Genomic DNA, 21,974 nt, shown 5'->3' with positions numbered 1-21,974 from the left:
AAGGGCACTTCATTAGGAAAATGTAGAGTTACAGAGCTACACTATTTATTGAGGAATTGGATACCAAGGAGTTTTTAGAGAACAAAAGTAGAAAAAACACATGTGAAAGATTAAGAAGAGGTAAAGGAAGCTGCTGACTTGTCACTTGCCTCAATAGGTCAAGAACTACATTCCATCAAAACCCAAGCAGTGCACACAGCTGTGTGCAAGGTATTAAAAAATCAAAAAACTGTGAGAAAACCTACCTGTGTTACATGTGCTTGAGCAGTAAATGAGTCGTGGAAGATCCTAACTCTGTTTGAGATCATTGTGCTAAGCTTTGTGCCTGTCAGACACATTAGCACAAAATTTATAAGCTGAAGTAACTAATGGAGAACAGCTCTGAAAAATAAAATAAAAGACAAAGCAATGCATAACCTACTCATGAACTCTCCACCTTTGCATAACATTTGTGTGAAGGTTTGTTTACCTAATCCTATTCTTAACTCACCTATTTAGGTAACTTAATGTTTGAAATCATTTTCCTTTCTACAATCTGAAGCCTGAAAACGGTCTGCCTACAAAAGTTCTTAGACAAAATCTATTACACTGTAATAAATGGCATGTCACTGTATCTGGCAGAGTTATCTGTGTTTGTGGACAAAATATAATGAAAAAATTGTTGCTAGGTGATTTGTGGTGCTATACAATAAAACACAGCAATGGAGTGTAGGGAAGACAGCAATCTACTCATCTACATTGCAAGCATCTCCGATTTGTGTAGACACAAATGACAGAGGAATTGGTGCTTGATTCCCTGGGCTCAAGAGGTAGGACTTAGAGAAGTATCATGTGCTAAGGGCAATTACCTAAAACTACTGAGTTCTAAACATTTTGTAATTTGAGCAGCTCTTCAAGAAACTAGAAAGGCCTGTGTCGACTGCACTTCATACACACGTATCTTTCATCCAGCTGTCACAGCAATCTGTCTAATGAAAGGTCCACCTGGAGCCCTATTGAAATATTTAATCATACTACTAAAGCAAAAATTCTACACTAAATGGAATATTTCTTTGTAACAGTGTCCAAATTACTATCCCAGTCAATCATGTTTCAGACATGTGCCTTCACATTTTCTCTGTCCAGTGCTTGCAGCACTTTCCTGTAACTTGCTGTCATAAAAAATAGGATTCTTTTCTTTACATAAGCCATCATTAGGCATTATGTATTTTAGCTAAATTGACTATATTGTTTCTTATTAACTCCAAGTGTATCTTAATTCAGTATCATCAAGCTAAAAATCTCTTTCTGAATATTACCATACATACCACTGAAATGAAAAAATGGCAAAAAGTAGTGATTCTGAGACAGGGAGCTCTGACAGCTTAATGATCAGAGTGAGTAACTAGGGAACACCTCTGCTCATCCCCAAGGTCTTAGCCAGTTGCAAAACCCATAATGTATTTCAGTCCTAGGTTTGCTTGTGAATTATTTTAGTATTTTTGAGTCACAGTTTTCAACGAAATATGAGCAAAAAAGATTCTAAGTTGAAACCCAATGCTTCTATAATTCTGTGAGAGATGTGGGTCCCTCGCTGAAGAACTTTTCCCTTTTTTGTGCATGTGCGTGCAAGTGTCTACATGCGTGCACCTCGCCTAGGCCTTAGAAGCCTTTAAGCCTTTTACATTGCTTTGAAGAAGTGGTTTTGCTATTCTTGAAAAAATTCATTTATAAGCTCTGTTTTATCATAGTGTATAGTCATCGTTTAATTGCCTATATGATTTCAGTTTCTCACAAGTGATCTTTTTTAATAAGTAAATAAACTTTTTTATTAATCATTCAATTATCCAAACGATAATTTTCTCAGCCAATGCTTCCCCCAGATTGAAATTCTGAATTTCTTTCAGCCAGAATGTGCATTATAACTTAAAACCATTAATTATGACTTATTGTGCTACACTTTTCTGACAAGAGCATTGTATTTTTTTAGCCTTTTAGGGTGTCACCATAACTGAATAAATTAATGAAATTCTCATTTAAAATACTAGAATCTAAATGTTATGGATACACAAACACATGCAAACACATACACTTGAAAAGGAATGAGAACTCTGTACTGTGAAAATAATACATTCCAGTACTTAGCACTGACAAGTTTGAAAGTGGAGCACGGTAAAACACTCTGAAAAATGCACCCAATCCCTGCATTATTCTGCTGTTGCTCAAAAGGTTATTCTGAAATAAATAAATAGGACAATACTATAGCTGCTTTGGTCCTATTACCTTAATTTTTTCCTAATGCTATCAATGCCAACATTTTTAAAGTTTAGTTAAAGAATGTGTTCTGTCAGTTTTTTCCATTTCTTTATTTATCAATAAAATAGGTATTCAGTTAGAGATTTTTAAAAATATTCCTTCTGGATAAGCCAGATCCTGCTGTCTAAGAAACACCTTAAACAGCTGCACAGGGTGCCTCAAGATTCTACATGAAAGACATGTTTTTGGCTTGCTTTTATTTGAGTTTCATCAGAAACACACTGTACAAGAGTTTTACGTGATTCAGGTAAACATCACTGAAACAAAAGCATGTGTCTGATAGAACCCTGATTTCATAGAATCATAGAACCGTTTGGATTGAAAGGGACCTTAAAGACTGCCTAATTCCAACACCCCTGCCACAGGCAGGGACACCTTCCACTAGACCAAGTTGTTCAAAGCCCCATCTAACTCCAGAGATGTCTCACCAGAGCAGAGCAGAGTGGCAGGATCCCTCCCCCACCCTGCTGGCCACACTGCTTTGATGCAGCCCAGGTCAACAGTCCCACTCTGAAGCCTGCCCAGGTCCCTCTGGATGCCATCCCCTCTCTCTGTTGTCAGCTGCACTGCACAGCTTTGTGTCATTGGCAAATTCACTGGGGGTGCCCTTGATCAAAATGTTGGTGACACTTTGTCACTGACAAAACACCAATCCTTGCTAAATTCTGGAGACTGTGATTTTTATGGCCGTGGTTTTGCTCTACTTCTTTCTCATTTCAAGTCTTACTATGGCTTCAGGAATAAAAACTTGCTAGGTCTCCATGTTGATATTTCCCTCTTTTGTTACTTCACATAAAACCTGTTTGATGGAGTATTTTAAATGTAACACACAAATACATATCATAACATTAACATTTTCTGCTGATCAGGGTTCTAGGCTTAGCCAGCACTAGTTCAGGTCTTTTATAATAGATCAATTTCTGCCTTATGTAGAGCAAAAGTGAGTCTCTGTTGATGATGAGAGTTTTTCCAATTTATAATCAGTTTAGGAAAATTTACATTCTGATTTCCTCATTCAGATCCGCAGACTCATTGTGGAGGCAAACTAGAATATTCTGTCAGAAAAAAATAGGAATCAGTATGCCCTGCCTTAGATCAGATTGCTGAAAGAGAATATTTTTCTACTAGCAATATTTGGGCAGAATTGTATAGCTGACTACTGAAGGCAGATTTTTACCTTTTTTTGCCTAAACCACATCGCTGAATACTGAACCACATATGTTTTATGCTCTACCACATATTGATTTATCATAGACAGGATCTGCAACCTCAAATGCCAAAAATATGTTTCTAAGTCTTCTTGTCCCCTGCTGCCACGACTGAACATCATCCTCAGGCTGCCCAGCAGAGCTGTCCAGAGCTACATTATGATCAAATCCTCAGCCCCACCACCAACTCCTTTTCACTCTGATTTCATCTAAAAGTACCCTTTGCAATATATCCTCTCAACTCCTCACTTGGAGTACTGACATGGGAATGCTTTTTAGTAATTACCTCTTCCAGGACTTCTACAATTCATGAAGCATTCGTAGCTGGGTATGGCTGGCAATGTGAAGCTGCATTAGATGAGTGGTTACTCTGATTCAATGTGGCAAGGTTTATGTTTGTACTACACTTAGGCTTGTTGCATTTCAGCAAACGAGTGGACGTGCAGCATGATACATACATGTTAGGCAAGAATTGCGCAGTGCTGAGCTGCTCAGAGCTGACCAGATTTTCATGGAATGAAGGACAAAACACAAATCAGCAACGTGACAAAGTTGTTTCTAGAGGGATAGGTGAAATTGCCATTAATTTTCAAGGTCAGTTCTACAATGATGTGCTTCACAGTAATAGAACACAAGTAATAGTAATAGAATGTTTCTATTATTATATTTCTATAGTAATATTTCTATTAGTAACTATATTACTATAGTAACTAATTATACAGTTATATAACTAATTATATAGTTATAGTAACTAATTATATAGTTATAGTAACTAATATTACTATATTTCTAGGATATTTCCTTCAAGATAATTCTTAATTCCTTGCTGAATGCGTAAAGCCCAATTCTGATATCAGGTACAATACATTTAAAAACTTGGGTTTAAGGAAGTTATTTCTGATTTCTGCTGTGATACAGAAATTTTGACACAGAGCTCAGGAAAATTACCAGTTTGCAAATGCACTGTGCCCAATGAAGCAATAGCCCACAACTGTTCTCAACACCCTGCTAGAGCCAGCCCTTCTCACCAGCTGGCCATTTACACGGCATTAAATAGAATTGTATTAATCTGCTCCATATAAATTGTTTGCATGCCTGGCTGCTCACTGATGACCTTGTGGCTCATTTTGATGCATCTTAGGGAGTGCCTGCAATGAGTAGACCTAGTAGCTGGTCTGAGATGAGAGCACCCACCTTTAGCCGGCACAGCTAATACCAAGCTAGGAGACAGAATTACAATTTTAGCATAGCTGCTTCTTTAAATGTTTATGATGCTGATATTTAGTCTGTGACAGACTCGAAGCACTTGAATTTTTCACTCACCCTGTCTAAATATTAAACCATTTGCCAGTTGCTAAACAACATCCATGCACCTGATGGGATAGCATGGCATCTTTCCAACTGTACACAGAAGTGCAGTGGGAGAGTTATGAAAAATATATATAAAGTGCCTCATTTCTGCAAGCTGAACAGAAATGAGGATTAAATTAACCCTGCCTCAGATAACCAATACGTTGCAAAAAGTGAATTGAAAATCTGTTAGAGATACATATAAAATGAAGAGTAGAGCAGAAATTCTGGGTGAGTTTCACACAAACCAATATAATACAGGCAAGTTGAATAAAAGGAGCAAAGCCTTGAGATAAAATCAGTACTAATACCTGATCAAAGAAATCAACTTTTTTTTTAACGTCACTGTGGAACTTTTCAAAGGGTATGTTTCCTGCCTTTGGCCAAGAGCAGCACTTGTGCAGGCTTTGCACAGCATTTATGTCACATAGCAGATATGTACATTTCAGAACAATAAGAGAGTTTTATAAGATCAGAGTCCCTTTAGAGACAGCCAATTTAATTCCAGTTGCTCACAGAAAGCTCAGAAACAGTAAGTCACCCATTTCTTTAGACCTCCCTGTTTTCTTAACTTTACAGCCTCCTGGTGGCATTTCTAAAAGCAAATAAGATCTCTCTGGGAGTTATATTTGACAGCTGTCAAAAATCAGCCAAAGCGTCTACTTTAGGTCTTGCTTACTGTGGAGGCAGAGTTGCACAGATCTCAGCCACAACACAGCTTCCTGGGTCAGGTCCTCAACACCTGATCCCTCCTGTGCTCCTGAGGCCTTCTTACTAGAGGTAATGAGCCAGGAAATGTAAAACTTGCCTATGTCAGAACAAATTGCAGTTATTTGGCTGCTTTGAGTCTAGACTAAATGGAAGGCTTCAGTTCTGAGGCCGATATGGGCTTGGAGTTCCTTTATGACAAATTTCCAAGTTTGCTTTTCTGCTTAGGATTCCAGTGTCTGTATTTGCATAATTTTGTAAAACAGATTAGGGTGAAATTCTCGTTCTTTGCTTATATTCCCAACCAAAAGAATAAAAAGGTAATAAACCACATTATTCTGAAGAATAGTAAAAAAGATGACGCCAAAGAATTCATAACATGGAAAGCATATATTTTCCCCCGTTGCATATGACATTACCATAGACATGCATATCTCTGGATTCGCCTTCCTATTGACACTCCTAAGAATCCTTTTGTTTTTATTATTGAAATAGATTATGCTCTAAGATATCAAATTTGTAACTCTCTAAATCCTACTATCTGTGACACAAATCTGGTAACACAACACAAATTTTTAGGACAGCTCTTCTCTTTATGCGATCACTGCACAGGTAAAATCTATGACTTACAGGCAGCACTGTTGTTATCCTGTAGCCAGTGTCAGTATTATGGAGCAACTGCACTGTGACTCTGAAAGAAATCACAGACAGGGAATGCTTCTGAAATCTTGGCTCCCACTCATGGAGTAATACCTGCTATCCCATCTGGATGAAAGACATGGACATTATTGCTTAGAGTGCACCTGGCATCTAGAGAATATTCACTGAAAAATATTCAGGAAGCAAAAAGGAGTCTGTGAATGGCATAGTCCGAGAGGAGTGTGTGGGATTGGCTTTTTGGAGTTTGTTTTTTGGGAGACATGTTAAGGTTTTGTTGAGAAGGGTTGTTTCTTTATTTCGGGGTTTTGTTTTGTTTTGTTTTGTTTTTTGTTTCTTGGTTTTTTTGCTTGGTGTTTTTTTTTTTGGGGGGGGGGTTTTGGGGGTTTTTTTGGGGTTTTTTTTTTTTTTTTTTTGGGGGGGGGGGTTTGGGGGTTTTTTTGGGGTTTTTTTTTTTTTTTTTAATTTGCTTTGGTCATTGTTTTTAATTATTTTCCCCTTTGCACCATATTCTTGCAAATATTGTGCACTGGTTTTGTTTTTAATAAGAAAAAAATGGTGTCTTTTTTCTTTCTAAGGAAGCAGAAATACAATGCAAAGAGAGAAAAGTAATTTTCCATAATCACTGTCTTTCATGTCTGAGTATTATGATCTGCATTCCTCAGGAGAAAATATGCTTCATTACATATTTGCAACCCACCTATATATACATAAACTGAATGTACATCTGAGGTGCATCATGTACCAGCACAACACAGCTGTTAGTCCAGTGCCTGCTGCAGCACTGGAAGGCAAAAAATTAGACTAAACACAAAATGAAAATCAGACTAAGAGGTGGAGAGAATTGTGTGTGGGAGGGAAATATTGTTCCCTGCTTAGTTCCTGTAGAAAAAATAATCTCCTCAGTCAGAAAGTGATCTCTTTGCAGCAGTGCTATGCTTGTGTCTTGAGTCACTTGAAGATGACCCATTCATAAGACAATAGTACTGACTTTTTAACTTCCTAACAGTTTCAGAAGCACAGAGTTTAGGTTCTGGAGAAGGATGTCTCTTCATCAAGTCTCTGCATTTCTGGAAGGCAGTGGTAAGCAAGTGGAATCAAGTTGCTGATTCCAGTTTTAGTCATCAACTTGAGAAAAAGTAACAAATAGAAACACCTGGCTTCTATATCCCTCTAGTAGAGTTCCTTGTCCATGTGCTGTTAAAAAAGTCCCTAAAATTTAGAGAAAATTTTGTCAAGCTAAGTCAGTCTGTGAAACCTGCCTGGATTCCCTGCTCAAAATAGAAGTTGGACCTGCCTTGGGTCAGAGAGCTCTTTGAAAGCTGCTTCTGCTGCTTTCAGTCAAGGTTTTGAAAAGCATCAACAGCTTTGAATCCCTCTGTTGATGCAGTTGCCTGCTGAAGCAGTTTTCTATGAGTATATAAACAGATTGTACCTCTGACAGAAAATAAAATATTCAAATCTTTGAGATTTTTAGTCCCTACTTGACTGTCAGCTTAAATTTTATGTTTACTCTTAGTCTCAATACAAATGCCATAAAATTAATTATGTGAGTTGGATGTAGTTATTTTTCAATATACATGTAAGATTTTTCAACTCTTATTCTGATCTCTTTTGTTCCCATAAAACAGCATCCTGTGAGACATGCTTTGTTCTGTAACAAATGGCAGCTACTATGACACTATAGTGAGGATTTTGTTACGGAGCTGGAGTTGTCTGTATTTGTTACGTGTGAGAAATTGGTTTCAATCTCGTTAAAACCAATGTGATTCTTAAGAGAGCCCTCCAGTAGTAGGCTTAGGTCAGAGGCTTCAGTAAAGTGACATTTGATCAAGCCAGAAATGTCAAGCTATCAGTGCTTGGGAGAAACAGGGTTGAAGAGGTGAAAGAGACTACCAGTTTCTGTATAGAGTTGGCTGTGCATCCATGAGTTTGGATTAAAACTTGGAATTCTGTATGTATTAGAGCTAACAGTGGAAAGTCAGGTGCAGGGACCAGTTAAGATGAGACAGAATACAAGGTGATGGTCTGTGCTTAGATTTTAGAATATGTATATGTTTCTGTTCTGACTTTGATAACTAGATTGGGATTATGTCACTCTGAAATTCTGAGCTATGTGTAAGAGATACCATGTCAGAAATAGCATTAATGGGCCATGATGCAATGTGACATAAAAGCTGAGAGAAGTGGGTATTTGTTTTTTTTACTTGTAGCCATCAGCACAATTTTGGCTTTTTACAGTTGAATTGTCCTTTTCATAATGAGACATATTTTGAAAAATTGGGCATGATAGTCTGCAAGTGACAGAAATGGTGATGAGATAGGACAGGATTACTAAAAAGGTTAAAGTCTTGCTTTACACTCAAAGTCATACTACAAATATGCTGCTGTCCACATATAAATTAAATTTTAAAAATCATTATGAGCAGATAAAATAGATAGTTTCTTATGAGAGTTGTATGTTAGTTTTGTGAGGGGTTTTGTTGTTGGTGTTTTTTTAACTTAACATTAAAACCAATCTGAACCTAACTTTTTGTGGTTCTGGTGAAAAACTGGTTATCTAACAAAAGTGTTAGGAAGACAAAAACAAATATCTGGTGCATTATTTTAATGTCCAACAATCTAAAGCAAGGGCAGACAGCCACAGTGAAATTTTTCTCTGCAGTACTGTCCATTTTGTGACCAGAAAATAGATGCTTAGCCCTTAAAACAGTCAACTGAGACAAGTGACACCAGGAGCTGGCTTTGAGGTCCTTATACCCTCCTGAGGAATCCTTTTCCTGCTTTACTACATGCATCCCACTTAAACTCTATATTCTAGAGGATAAATCAAACAATGATTTTTAGCTAAGTGCATTCCTTTAGTCTTGTATCACTGCACATGCAAGATACTGAAAATAAAGAGCTTAATAAGTCAATGAACTGGAGTGAAGTATAATCCTTATAGGAACAAGAGAGAAAGGGTAGGGAAGTCAAATCTCTCAACATCAGAGGAAAGAAGCAATGTAGGAAACTTACAGAGCTATCATAGCTGCTCTTAAGTCAGGGCAAGAGTCTGCAATCCATTGCCTCCAGTACAGTGTGGCACATGATGAACTCAGAGTCCTGAGAAGTGAGGATTTCTGGGCACCAGCCAAAACACATATCCTCAGTTCTGAGTCCCCCAAGGGGCGGGGGACCAGACTGGGGACAATGTGTCACCAGGCTCTTCCTGTAGTGTTCCTGTCTGGAAAACCGCTCCCATGGAAATCTTCACACCTAGAGACAACCTTCATCAATGGATAAGGCATCTATTGGTTTTCTGCATGATATTGTTGCTGATCTGTCTCTAGACTGGGCTTTGATACACTAAATCATATTCATCTTGTAATATCTAACTTCTAGAAACATTACTTCAAGAGAATGTGATTTACAGGAGCCATTCTGTTTGTTCTGCAAACAGCCACCTCCTGCCCTGGACCAAGAGATGTAAATATATACCAATTTAATGCAAACCAGAAAATGTTCTGCACTTAAAATGCATCTTTCTGGAAAGCCATGCCAGAGAAGAGGATTACTGTTTGACTCCCCAAATCTTTCTGTCACACACATACTGTTAGAGGAACTTTCTACTGAAAGTAACCTGAATGTACACAAACAACTTAAATATAAATATATGTTTCTGATCTACACAGTCTAGGAAGGTGCATCTTCCCTTGAAAATTAAGCTCTAAAATTTTGGTTAGAATAATGATTATAATCTGAAGGATCATGCTCCCTTAATCCAAAATTAAAATAATTTTATACATTATAAATATTGTTATACATTCTTTATATAAATACAAGGAAATGTAAGAATTATTATTTTAAAATAAGGAGTGAACTACATGCCTAAAACTATCCAGAGTTCAGTGCTTGATACTACATAATTTCTGGCAGAGGAGAATAACTACAGTTTATGCCTTAGATATTCCCTTGGTGTTTTCTGCATTCCAGAACAACAATTTTGGGCATTACTATTTTGTTACTTATGCATATTCAGGTCATATACTACTAATATATTTCCAGATGCACTATTTCTGCATATTCCTTAATCATACATATTGGATAATAGCATTCATTTTCCCTCAGGCATGGCATTTTCACCTTATTTATCCACCAAGTACTACAGGTTGCAAAGTGATTAATCAGTTTCTTAAACTCAAGCTGAATTATGAATTCAGAGTCACCCAGGAATGCAATTAACTGGTCAAAATACCAGTTATACTCCTGCTTAGGATCCCAATTGAAATGTAAAAAAAAAAAAAAAAAAAAAAAATCTCAGACCACTGTGTGATTAATAACTATTTCCACCAGCACTATCTTTATGATGATTTCATGTAGAATGTTTTTTCCTAGGTCTCTGAAAACACTAAGAACAGTTTCTCTGGGGTCTGAAGGTTCCCCTTCCATGCACTAGGACAGCTATACCACCAAAGGAGGATCTTAGTCATGCTGATGCAATTTACCCTGACAACCCCACACTGACTGCTTTTCATCACTTCACAATCTCTACGGTTTACACCAATTCTTTAATCCATTTTTTTTCATGATCTGTCTAATCAAATGTCCTCACTTAAGACAAGATCTGTATTTCCCTCCTGCCTGGGGACCTACCATGTCTTCTTAAATTGCCTAAATTACTTCCTGAAAAATTGCCTTGGCCAGTGCTTGGTTAAACAAGGGCACACCGTCATGAGCACACCTCCTCTCAAACTCTGTGTTCATGGTCACTGTGGTCACCCAGAAACCAAAACAGGATATCAAACATTTTCATCATGTTCACTTTGCCAGCACAGTGGGTAACAGGATGTTTAAGTCCCAAAGTGAATAAAGCCACATATAGATTGATTTTGGCTGAAACCGAGGAGGTAACCATGGCAACAGGAGAAGAGAAGCACAAACTATTGCACTGACAAGCACTACATGGCCAGGCTCCCTGGCATTATTTATCCTGACACTAGATTTAGAACAAAAGTTTCTCTTCTGCGAATCATAACCTCTGCCTATTGTTTTAATTACTTACCAGATGAAACTTTCCAGCTAAAACTTCTATCTACCTCATCTTGATACCTCACCCTCATGAAGTTTCCCTCTCTCCTTAGGTGATGACAAGTGTTTCTGCGTTTGAAAGGACCTATGAACTCCACCACTTAGGACAAAAAAGCCAACCAACCAACCAACCAACCAACCAACCAACCAACCAAAACAACTAAAAATTCAAGCTTCTAGAATCAAATTCCTTAGCTGCAGGCTTACATTTTTCTTTTATTCTTAATTATGCTAAAGATTGGCGGAGGCAAACAAGAAAGAAGGGAATAGGGATGCCTCAGCTAGGGGGTTCTCTAGAAGAGAACCTGTCCCTGGAGAGAATTCTCTCTGTGATTTACAATTAACCAGTCTACATAAATAAATGGATACAATAGCAATCTTTTGTAGAAGGAATAATTTGTCTTTCCTAAAACTTCAGACTGAAAAAAACCCAGCCTTTCAAACATTTTTTTAAAAACAGAAGAGGAAATAGCTAGCAAGAAGGCAGGCAATCATCCCCACTAGATTTTCCCTGATTTTCATTAAAATATGTCTCTAATTTACCACAGCAAAATGTGTCACCAGCAACTGTACCAAAATATATTAGTGTATGGTTATTTCTTAATTTTTGGGGCTCTGTTTTGAAATTAGTGATTCTGGTAACACTTGTAGCCATTGTGAAACCATTGAAAAGTTCCATTAAGTCAATCACAGTGAGAAGAACTGGCAACAATGTACTCTGTATCACAGTTAGGGCTTCTGGATATCCTTAATCTTGAAATATGCACTATAATCACTGCTCCTATGATGCTGAGAATTCAGTGTTCTTGGCTATATGTCAAAACCTCCTATGATTCCAGGGCCCACTTGTGGGCAATATTTGTCAGCAGCAAGTCTGGATATGCTCAATGGTGACTTTTCTGTGCACGTAGATCATGGTAGGATAAGGGCCAATATCATAAATATCTGTCTTCTTTAACTCGAACTAACTCTTTCTCTCAATTCATGCAACCACAGAGAACCAGAATTCAGCAGAAGCAGTTCCTACACCTCAAGTGACTCCAACAAAACCATTGTAGAGCCTATAAGCAACAAAGAGAGCTGCCCTTGTTGAAGCTTTTATGTCAGAAGCCTTTGCCACGGGGCTCCAAATCTGAATCACTGTCCATAAAGCCTCCTACAACAAGCCAACCACACTTCTGGAAAATATACCTCTTAGGATAATTTTTTCTTTTTTTTCTTTTTTTCTTTTTTTTTTACAGAATGAGGTTATTATCATTAACTAAAATATCTAATACCTTGCTGGTTTTAAAATAGACATTTTTATAGTCATCCCTTAAATGGCTACAAGGTATAAGTGAAGAGAAGGAACTCTCTCCAGAATTTATCAGAGAATACATTTGCTGCACAGATTCCCTTCCCAACATGGGAAGAAGCATTTGCTTCTTCTTGCTAATAAGGAAAAATTTTAAAAAATAACAACAATCTCTTTTCCATATGGTCCCTTGGTTATTTCACCACCTGTGTAACAGTGGGTAGTGAGGAGCTTTCTGTAAACATATATCTTTCTTCAGTATATCTTTTTCATGAAAATTTTTTATAAAGCCTCATTGCTGTACTTTTATTGGAATTGTAATGATCAAGCACAGAATTTGAACTGAGATGGATTCTTTAAAGTTACAAATCAAGAGCACATGCATTAAGGTAATCTAGTCTCTTTGAATATAGCACTAAAATGGTATTTTAGTGCCATGGCTACTGGATATTGAACATAAGCACTCCTGAAGGATGAAAGGTAGAGCTTTAAATGCCTTCTGAATCAAAATTCGTTATGAATTGTAGTTCTTCAGCACAAGTGCTAAAATTTTTAGTGTGTCTGATCAATACAGCTAAATATTGATCTATATTCTGTGTGCAAGAGGCATAATTTGACAATTTACATTAATACATAATTTTTCAAAACAGATCTTCCAAAGAGAATCAAATATGAAACACTTTTGCCTGGAATCTTTGCTGAATTGCCTCGGAACAGCTCCTGCAAAGAATGATTTAAATATTCTTTAGCTTAAATTTCTGGAGCACCTTTTCAGTTGTAATACCTGAACATTATTTTAAGTTAAACCAATGACATCCAAATAAAATCTAATAGGTTAGTAATTCTTTGAAGAGCAGGCAACTATTACCTTGGCCTAGGGAAATTTTACAGCTCTAATATTTCATGACTGGGAGATACAAGCACCTTTTTCTCATTTGCTGCAAAGTCTGTAAAGAGAGGGCACATATTTTAAGTAAAAAGAAAGACATAAGAAATTGTCTACTCTGTGTCTGTTTTAGTATGAACATCACAAGCCCATATATCCAAATATTTCCTGCAGAAAATTTTCAACCCCCTTCTGCAAGGATATTTTTTCTTCTGGCAAGAATTCCACAGTGACAGGTCTGACCAGGAACTCCAGGAGGTTTACAGTAAGCAGGAGCAGCAGTTGGAAGTCAAGAGATCATACTCAAGGGCATAAAAAATGGCCATAAAGACCTAACTTCAACAGTCTAAATCACTTTTGAGGTGTCAATAGATGATTATCTATTTGTATTTCTGTTCTACAACCTTGGGAGAAGTAAGGAAAGTCCATGCAAGTCAGTAAAATGCATCAATAACATCTCTGCATACAGGATTATGCAAGTAATTATGTGTGTAGGTGGGATCATCTTTAATTATTCACTGTGATATGCATGAGGAATTGCCTTGTAATTGTTTTTCTGAGCAGTAATCGTTCATTTTCTCAGGTTATGCAATGAGCTTCAAAATGATACATGAAAAATTTTATAAACCTGTGTTAAAATTGTACTTTTTAGCTAGTAATGTCACTAATACTCAACAAATCTACTCATTATTACTTCCACACATTGCTCAAAGGAAAAGAGTCTCTTCTCTATCATTTAAACTAATAATATTCTAAAAATTAATTTATTGATTTTATTCAGCTTTATATTCTATACTATTATTTTTTAAGTTCTGTATTGTCTCATTTACAAATCCAAAAAAGCAGAAACAATCTGTTTGTGCCTATCAAAAGGGACAGTCTAACTTCCTACTTGGTTGTGTCAGCAAATTAAAATAAGAATTGTTCATCACCAAGTCTTTCTTACTGGCCTCAAGAGAAACATACAGAATGTGCTCTAGCAGCCTGAGAGGGAATGTGTTTAACAAAAGGATCTCAGTGTCTCATTAAGAGCAATGAAGTTTGCAATATCGATTCAACAGACATTATTAGAAAGATTTTCTTAAATTATTAACTTCCTACCTCAGCAAGGGCTCTAAAGGGAAAAGGAATGCAAGACAAAAGAGCTATTGAAGGGTTCAAATGAGTAGCAATTACAAATGCAGTGAGCAACATTAGGAAAAAATGTCACTTTCGTATAATTTTAAAGTTCCCAATTTGATCTAATGTTCTTAAAATTGTTTTTCAGTGGTGGCACTTGAATATACAAGCTTGAGGACTAAATTCTAAACAGATGTACTGAAATTTAGTTGCAACAGTGGGCCTGCTTCTTTGAAAATAGAAATGTTTCACCTAGAGATGTTGAAGATGACCAGTGCCTTTGAATGAAAATTTGGTGCAAGATTTTAGACGGTGACACAGGAAAACTTTGAGCTACAAGACTCTTAAAAATTGAAATTTTTGCTCAAGTTTGCTCTTTTGGCCTAATGCTTTCCCTCGTGAGCCAATAAGGTCAGGCCATTCAAAAGCTGTACACATCTTTAAGCATCTTATCACCATATAACTAAATACAGATTGTTTTTAATTAATATATCACACTACACCATACCTCAGTTTTGTGCATGGGTCAGTACAGAAAGGTCTGAAAATGAATGGCCTAATTCTTAAATGATCCCCAAACTATTTCAAATATTACTTTTGTGGCAAATTTCAAGCTTTGTAAGTTGTTTTATTGTTGTCCACTGGCAACGGGACTTCAGTTTGTGCCATCCCCATCTGCCACCATTTCTTGATCTTGCTGTTAAAAGATACTTAAAAACATGCAACAAAATTAAGTTTAAAGAATATTAAGACACTAAAACCATATATACTCAAACTTCTTGATTGTATTTCCTACATCTATTAGTGCAGTCTCAATTTGACCACTTCATTAAAAAAAAAAACAACATTGTTTTGAGGCCATATTTCCTTTTTACAGGTACCCTGGCTCATTCAGGGTAGTTTGAATACCTTTTAATTGTTTCCCTTTGTTCATCATGCAACCTCTTCTTGCTTCCTGCATGCTACTTAAATACTTTTATGAATACATAATTATGAATTTAATAATTAGCTTTTCTCAGCAGACCATGCATGCAGCATTTGCTCTTCAAAAATTATTTTAACCTCTCTAGGACATGATTTTGCATGACATGTTCACATATTCCTGAGAGGGGGCTACAGCAAAATAACACTAATATCACAAGTGCGCATTAAATTAGAAGGACCAATTTGGGATGCTGCTGCAAGACTAGCTTTTCAGGCAACATTTTATTTTACATGCTGAAATTGCAGCTCTCACTGACTGTATCTACAGGTTTTCAGGTGCTCTGTAAATTAATAACATATGAGTGACCTGTCGAGGACACCATTCCATAGTGTCATTGACATTAGTTGTCCAATATGACCATCAGATCTGTGTGGCAGAAACCAGCACTGAAACCAGTTTCAGCTCTGTAAATTAGCAACATACAAGTGGCCTGTCAAGGCCACCATTCAGTAGTGCCATTGACATTATTTGCTCAATATGACCATCAGATTTGTGCGGCAGAAACCAGTTTCAGCATAGGAAATAACAGATAAAAATTCATTAAGCTTCAGAAGACAGAAATTTTGACACAAAAAATTACTGTCTTTCACAGAATTTATTAAAAATTTTATCATCACACCTCAGTTAACAGAATGCCAACAAATAGGAGAGGGCCATTTCCATGAAATATCAATTCTAGAAGATACAGTAAATTTTGTCTATGGGTTCTCTTCTGTCTTCTGATAGCAAAGTAATATTGAAGCTCAAAAGAAGAGATCAGTTGCTATGAGGGATTATGCCACAAGAGTTTCCTGGTTTCTTTCAGACAGTCCTTCTGCAGTTTGGGATATTTGTGCTCTATCTGGCAGACAAAAAAACACAGGAAAAAAAACCCCAAAACCAGAAATTAGAAAGAACTAAAAATAGGAGGAACTATTGAGGAACTTACGAGCAACTGTGTTTCTGACACCATAATGCTCCTTGGTTCACATTATTAATTAAATACTATGCAGTTTAAGTTCTTTTTTTTTTTCAGAAATATACTTTCTTGGAAAAAAAAAAATAAATTCTCAGAGGTATACTTTGAATGATTGCTTTATTCATGGCAAGTAAACTATACATTGCTTTGTACATTAATCTTTTTTCTATTCAGTCCTCTACTCAAATTTTATGCCTGAGAGGTTGGGTAGTTTTGTTTTCTTTTCACTAGCTATTTTTTACTTTTAACATAAAGCAGAATCTTACTTCAATTAGAGATATGGATGTCTATCACAGAACTATTTTTATAACATACTGTGAAGAGTTGTTGAGTAGTTGTCTGTGGCAAACTGTAGCATTACATGTACTCAGTCAAGATCATGAATTTACATTTAAAGAATGCTAAACATAAAAATCAGAGTATAAAATAAAGTAAAAAATATGCAGAAAAATGCAATTAGCACTTCTATTTCAACAGTGATATGTAGACTTATATTTGACAAGGATAGGAAAAGGGAAATGCTGTTTCTGTTGAGCACAGATACCACGGATATGTATATTATGATGTAAAGATATATATGGAGGGGAGCAGGGGATGGAGTGGGTACTAGATGCCATCTCCTTCCACATCCACAACATGGATAATTTTTTTATCCATGATCTGGTCAACTGCTTCGTTTATACTTACATCTTTTCAAAATGCAGGTATTTGCGTTTCAAGTTCTATTCCAGGCTCATTGGCTCAGGCAGGTCTGCAAGCATGGGGCTGTTTACCCTGAAGAAGTTGCAATAATCACACACCTCATCTGGAAGCACTTGGCACATTATCAGAGGTGGTCAAGGAAAGCTCCACTGTAAGCAGGACCAGAGGCAGCTTAACCCTCAGTGAACTCTGTGCTTTGGGTCTCCCTGTGGCAAATTCCATAAATCCTGGAAGATGGGAGCTCCACAATTTGATCTCATTATCCTGAGGAAAAACAGTAGGATGTCTCAGATATAAACCCTCATATTCTTACAGTCCAATTATTTCTCTAAACTACTTAAATCCTGCTATACATTTAAGTCAGGAATATTTCAGTGTTATTACACACTATGCCTACAGAATATTTCTTATTATGTCTCTAGTGCTTCCCCTTAGCCATTAGGAAAATCTCTCATTTTTTCTCCGAGAGAGCTGCAGTGACAGATGCTACTTACAATTAAAATTAAATATTTGATTCACCAAAGCACTGGAAATACATTTAAAAAGAGATTAGGCACTGTATACTCTTTTGCTGTGTTATTAACTTTGGTTTTTTACTTATTCTTTGTATCTTTTAACTTTTTGTTATCCTTCTGGACACAAAAACATAGTTTTCTGTGAAGCTTAGCTGTCAGCTAAGAGAAAAAATTGAAAATCTGTTAGCACAAAACTTATTGGTTTTGGAGTTTGACCAGTTCCACATAAATGTCATGGCCTGCTGGTTGTGCACATCTGCTCTCCTAAGTGCTGTGAATTTGTTGTTTTTGTTCTCTCTGGAAGTAAAACCTGCACACCAATACAGATCCTTCAGCAAATTAACGCAGTTCACTTGATTTCCACTTGTAATACATCTATCCACAGCACTGCCTTGTTAATATTAATGCCTCTGCATGCAGACAGCTGATATAAATGAGTTGCTAATGGAACAGTTAGTTATCAGATGCCAACTTTTCAATTTAAAGTGTTCACACAAGTTAAATGAGACAATAGCTGTTGTGAAATGCATGAAGTGGGATTAAATCTGTAGCTGAATATTGCCAGAAGTTCTGGTCATCTCAATTTCAAAAAGTGCCAGTGGAAAAGAAAAGTATATCAAAAGCTCGGTAAGGATAATCAGAGGTGCGGAATGACTTCTCTACATGACAAGATTGAACAGGTTCTTCATCTAAGAAATTAGATGGGGGGCATAAGATAACAGCATGGAAAACTGTAATTTGCATGAAGTAGGGATATAAAAAATTACTATTGACCTCAAAGAGCTGAGGGAGTCAGATGGTAATACAAGGTGACAGATTTAAGACAATCAGGAAGAGCTATTTTTTATGATTTGTGTAATCACACAGTAGAATTGATTTTCCCAGTTTGGTTTGGATTTGGAAAGTATAAATGGATTTGAAAGTTCAGGTAAGTTGAAGCCAAGGAAGAAGTGTTTACTAATGCCCAGTAGTTTGTGACAGCAAAAAAAAGCTAACATTTTTTTCTGGAGGTCTTCAGCAGCTTTACATAGTGGTAGGATCTCAAGGATCCACAAATAGAGATTTTGGAACCTGACAACATTTTTTGTGGGACTTTAAATAAGTACAATAATAAAAAATAGCTTTCCATAGTTGCTAACTTAGAGATGAGTCAATTGAACAGTACCAGCAGAGTTGTGAGCATCTTCCATGCTTGAAGGAGGGAAATCTTTCTGCATGTCTAGGGATGACATATGAATGAGGATGTGATGGAGACAACTGACTTGCAAACAGAAAAGACAGCTCCAGCACCTACTTTTACATGAAAAAAAAAAAAAAAAGATGTAAAGAAGAAGCTTCTGCCTGGACACCCTTTTCTGTCTTTTTATGCTGCACATACAGAGCATTAAGTCTCAGGTTTTGAGTCCTGGCCTGACTTTGCAAAAAGAAAAAAATCTGACTTCTAGGAAGCAAATTCTGAGTTCCAGGGACTTTATCCACTTGTGAATACAAGGTGCATTACAACATCTTCTGAATTTCAAGAGGAGGCAGGGCAGTTCAAGTAGGCATAAACCCAAAATCTTCAAACCTGTAATTGCGTCATCCAGTTATATCAGCAACACTGAGTATTATGTTCTTCATTTACATATTATTTTTTTCTAAATACATATTAGAGTGAATAATTTTTAAAATTATCTGGGTCAATGCCTCAGTTATTGCAATGGCTATGGGAAGAACTAGTGCAAATCATCAGCCTCTCTTACCCTTCTGCTTTTTTTCTGAGAGCACATGTATACTTTTGGCAATATTGTTGCAAGAGAAATTTTACTGAACTTTCTTTTGGCTTAATTGCTCCTCTGAATTTTGTCTGACTCTGTATTGAAAACTTCCGCTCTGCCACAGGAAATCCAGTAAGCACTCTAACAGTTTACACCTGTGGAAGCTAAAGACTTAGTGTCTTGATAGGAGTAACATTATTTAAGTGCTACTTTAAAAGTAGAAATACCTGTTTTCAGGTGATTCCAAATAATTTCTGATTATAATTTTGCAAATGATGATATTTTCATTATTTTTCTAGAACATGTAGGTAAGCATGACCACTGAATGTAAAATAATAAACAAGCAGTGGTATTACCAAGAATAACTTCAATGAACATTCACTTAGAGGCTAGAAGTAATTTAATTTAATTTAATTTTGTTTAAAAATTTGTAACATGAAGAACTGTGTTCTTAATTTGCATGTTTAGACATGACATATATCTATATCTTGGCCTTATTATCAGCCTAAAGGCCTTTCTACAAGTCCTTTGACTTGCAATCAATTGCTATGCCTTTTAAGTATTATATGCTCCTATCATCTGTCTTCTACTTTCTGTCTTCATTCTATTCCCAACTTACACAAGTTTCACTGCTCCTAACAAGCCACATGAAGTAATTAAAAATGAATAAACCAATAAAAGCTTCCACAAGGACACAAGAAACAGCTAAGTAGCCATCATCAAGCCCTAAAATAACTGTAACAACGCACTGAGCTGTAACCAACCTATTAGAAAATAAAACATTATTAGACCAGGAGGGAAAAGTAAGTATTTTATTTACAAAATCAGTGTAATAAGGCAGGATTAAGATATAAATCCTGGGAAAGAGAGGGAGGGAAAACCCCAGAGGTCTCTAACTGGGAATTAACTCCAGAACATGATAGTCAGCTGGACCAGCACCTTAAACTTCAGTAACTTTGCAGTACCAAACTGAGTATCCATGTACAGCCACCTCACCCTAAAACGGTAAGGTTCTGACTCTTCTTTTAGTGATGTCTTACCCTTGATATGAGGACTCCATAGAAACCACTAGTAATTTCATTTTAGTGCCATGCTGTGATCAGCATGGAAAGAAACATTATTTTTTCTAGTGGATAATGTGTTTTAGGTGCTGAGATTTTGATTATTACAGTGACAAAGCTGATCACGTCTTCAGTGTCATACTGGCACTGGAGGACAGTAGGAACCAAAGAAATCATGTACTTAGAAGTAAATGGATATGTCAGGTTGTCTCATGGAGAAATCATGTTTCTCTCTACAGGAAATGCAGGCTGTGATACTTTCCCATTTCTTGTCCTGGTATCCTCCATGCAGGACAGAAGAAGAGACTAAAATGAGAATTTTCCTTAATAGCATCATCCAAATAATATATTTTTCTCCTTTTCTAGATTTCTTTATGTCAGTCTTGCAAATATAGGCCTCCTTAATGGGAATGTATCTGATATATTACAATACCAAAATCCAGTATATCTCTATGATCTAAATAGGTAAGGAATGTCAAACTTTTAAAATTTTTTGATATGGGGAATTTCCATTCATCTGCAACATTACAGGGTCGATTCTTCACTCCTTTATTGTGTAGGTCTTTGGAGATATCCTAATTCACCCAGAAAGTAAAATTAAAACTCAAGACTCCTCCAAAACAAAACTTAAGTCAAGGTTCCCATGCAAGTTTTAGTACTAATGACAGGAAAATTGTATTAACTGGAGATATTGAAATAAAATATTCTATTCATTATTTCATATTGAAAACTTCCCTATTTTTTTTTTTTTCATTAACTAAAAACAGGATTTGAAGTCCTAAGAATATTCCACAAATGGAATTTTGAATGTTATGTTTATTCAGACTGGAATAAAGCATTTAAAAAATCTTAAACTATCTGGCTAGACCTGGAGGGTATTAAGATTAGCAAGCATCAGGACCCTGTGCCTACATTTTGCTACAGCTGTTTTTATCAGATAAATTTATGATCTCATAACAGATGATACAGGAATTGTTCAACAAAGCTTTTAAAAAATTGACAAATATATGAAGGTTACTCTTAATTATATGACATTAGTTGCCTTTATTCATTAATATTCTTCTGACTGAATCGAAATACTTTACAGATCTTTCACAGGATCACTATATGAAAAATACATTACCATGTTTGCCTATTTGCTCTATCAATATTTGCATGATAGTGTTTAGGTTTTCTTTCCGGAGCTCTTATGTTTTTATAATGTAGAGTTATCTTTCAAAATCTATATCTATGATAGAGAAAACTTTTCCAGTTCTTACAGTATCCTTAGATGCAATTTCTCTGACACTGTAAATTTAGAAACATTTAATAATTTCTGTCTCATAGAACATCTAGCTAATGACATGCTGTCACAAAGCATCCATGTATCATCTTTACAGACTATAATATAATTCTTCTGCTTTCCAAGA

Source organism: Onychostruthus taczanowskii, unplaced genomic scaffold, assembly GCF_017590055.1.
Source record: "Onychostruthus taczanowskii isolate IOZ18803 unplaced genomic scaffold, ASM1759005v1 scaffold8, whole genome shotgun sequence".
In the NCBI taxonomy this organism is placed as follows: Eukaryota; Metazoa; Chordata; class Aves; order Passeriformes; family Passeridae; genus Onychostruthus; species Onychostruthus taczanowskii.
The sequence above is the reverse complement of the archived record's forward strand: the minus strand, read 5'-3'. Positions refer to the sequence as shown.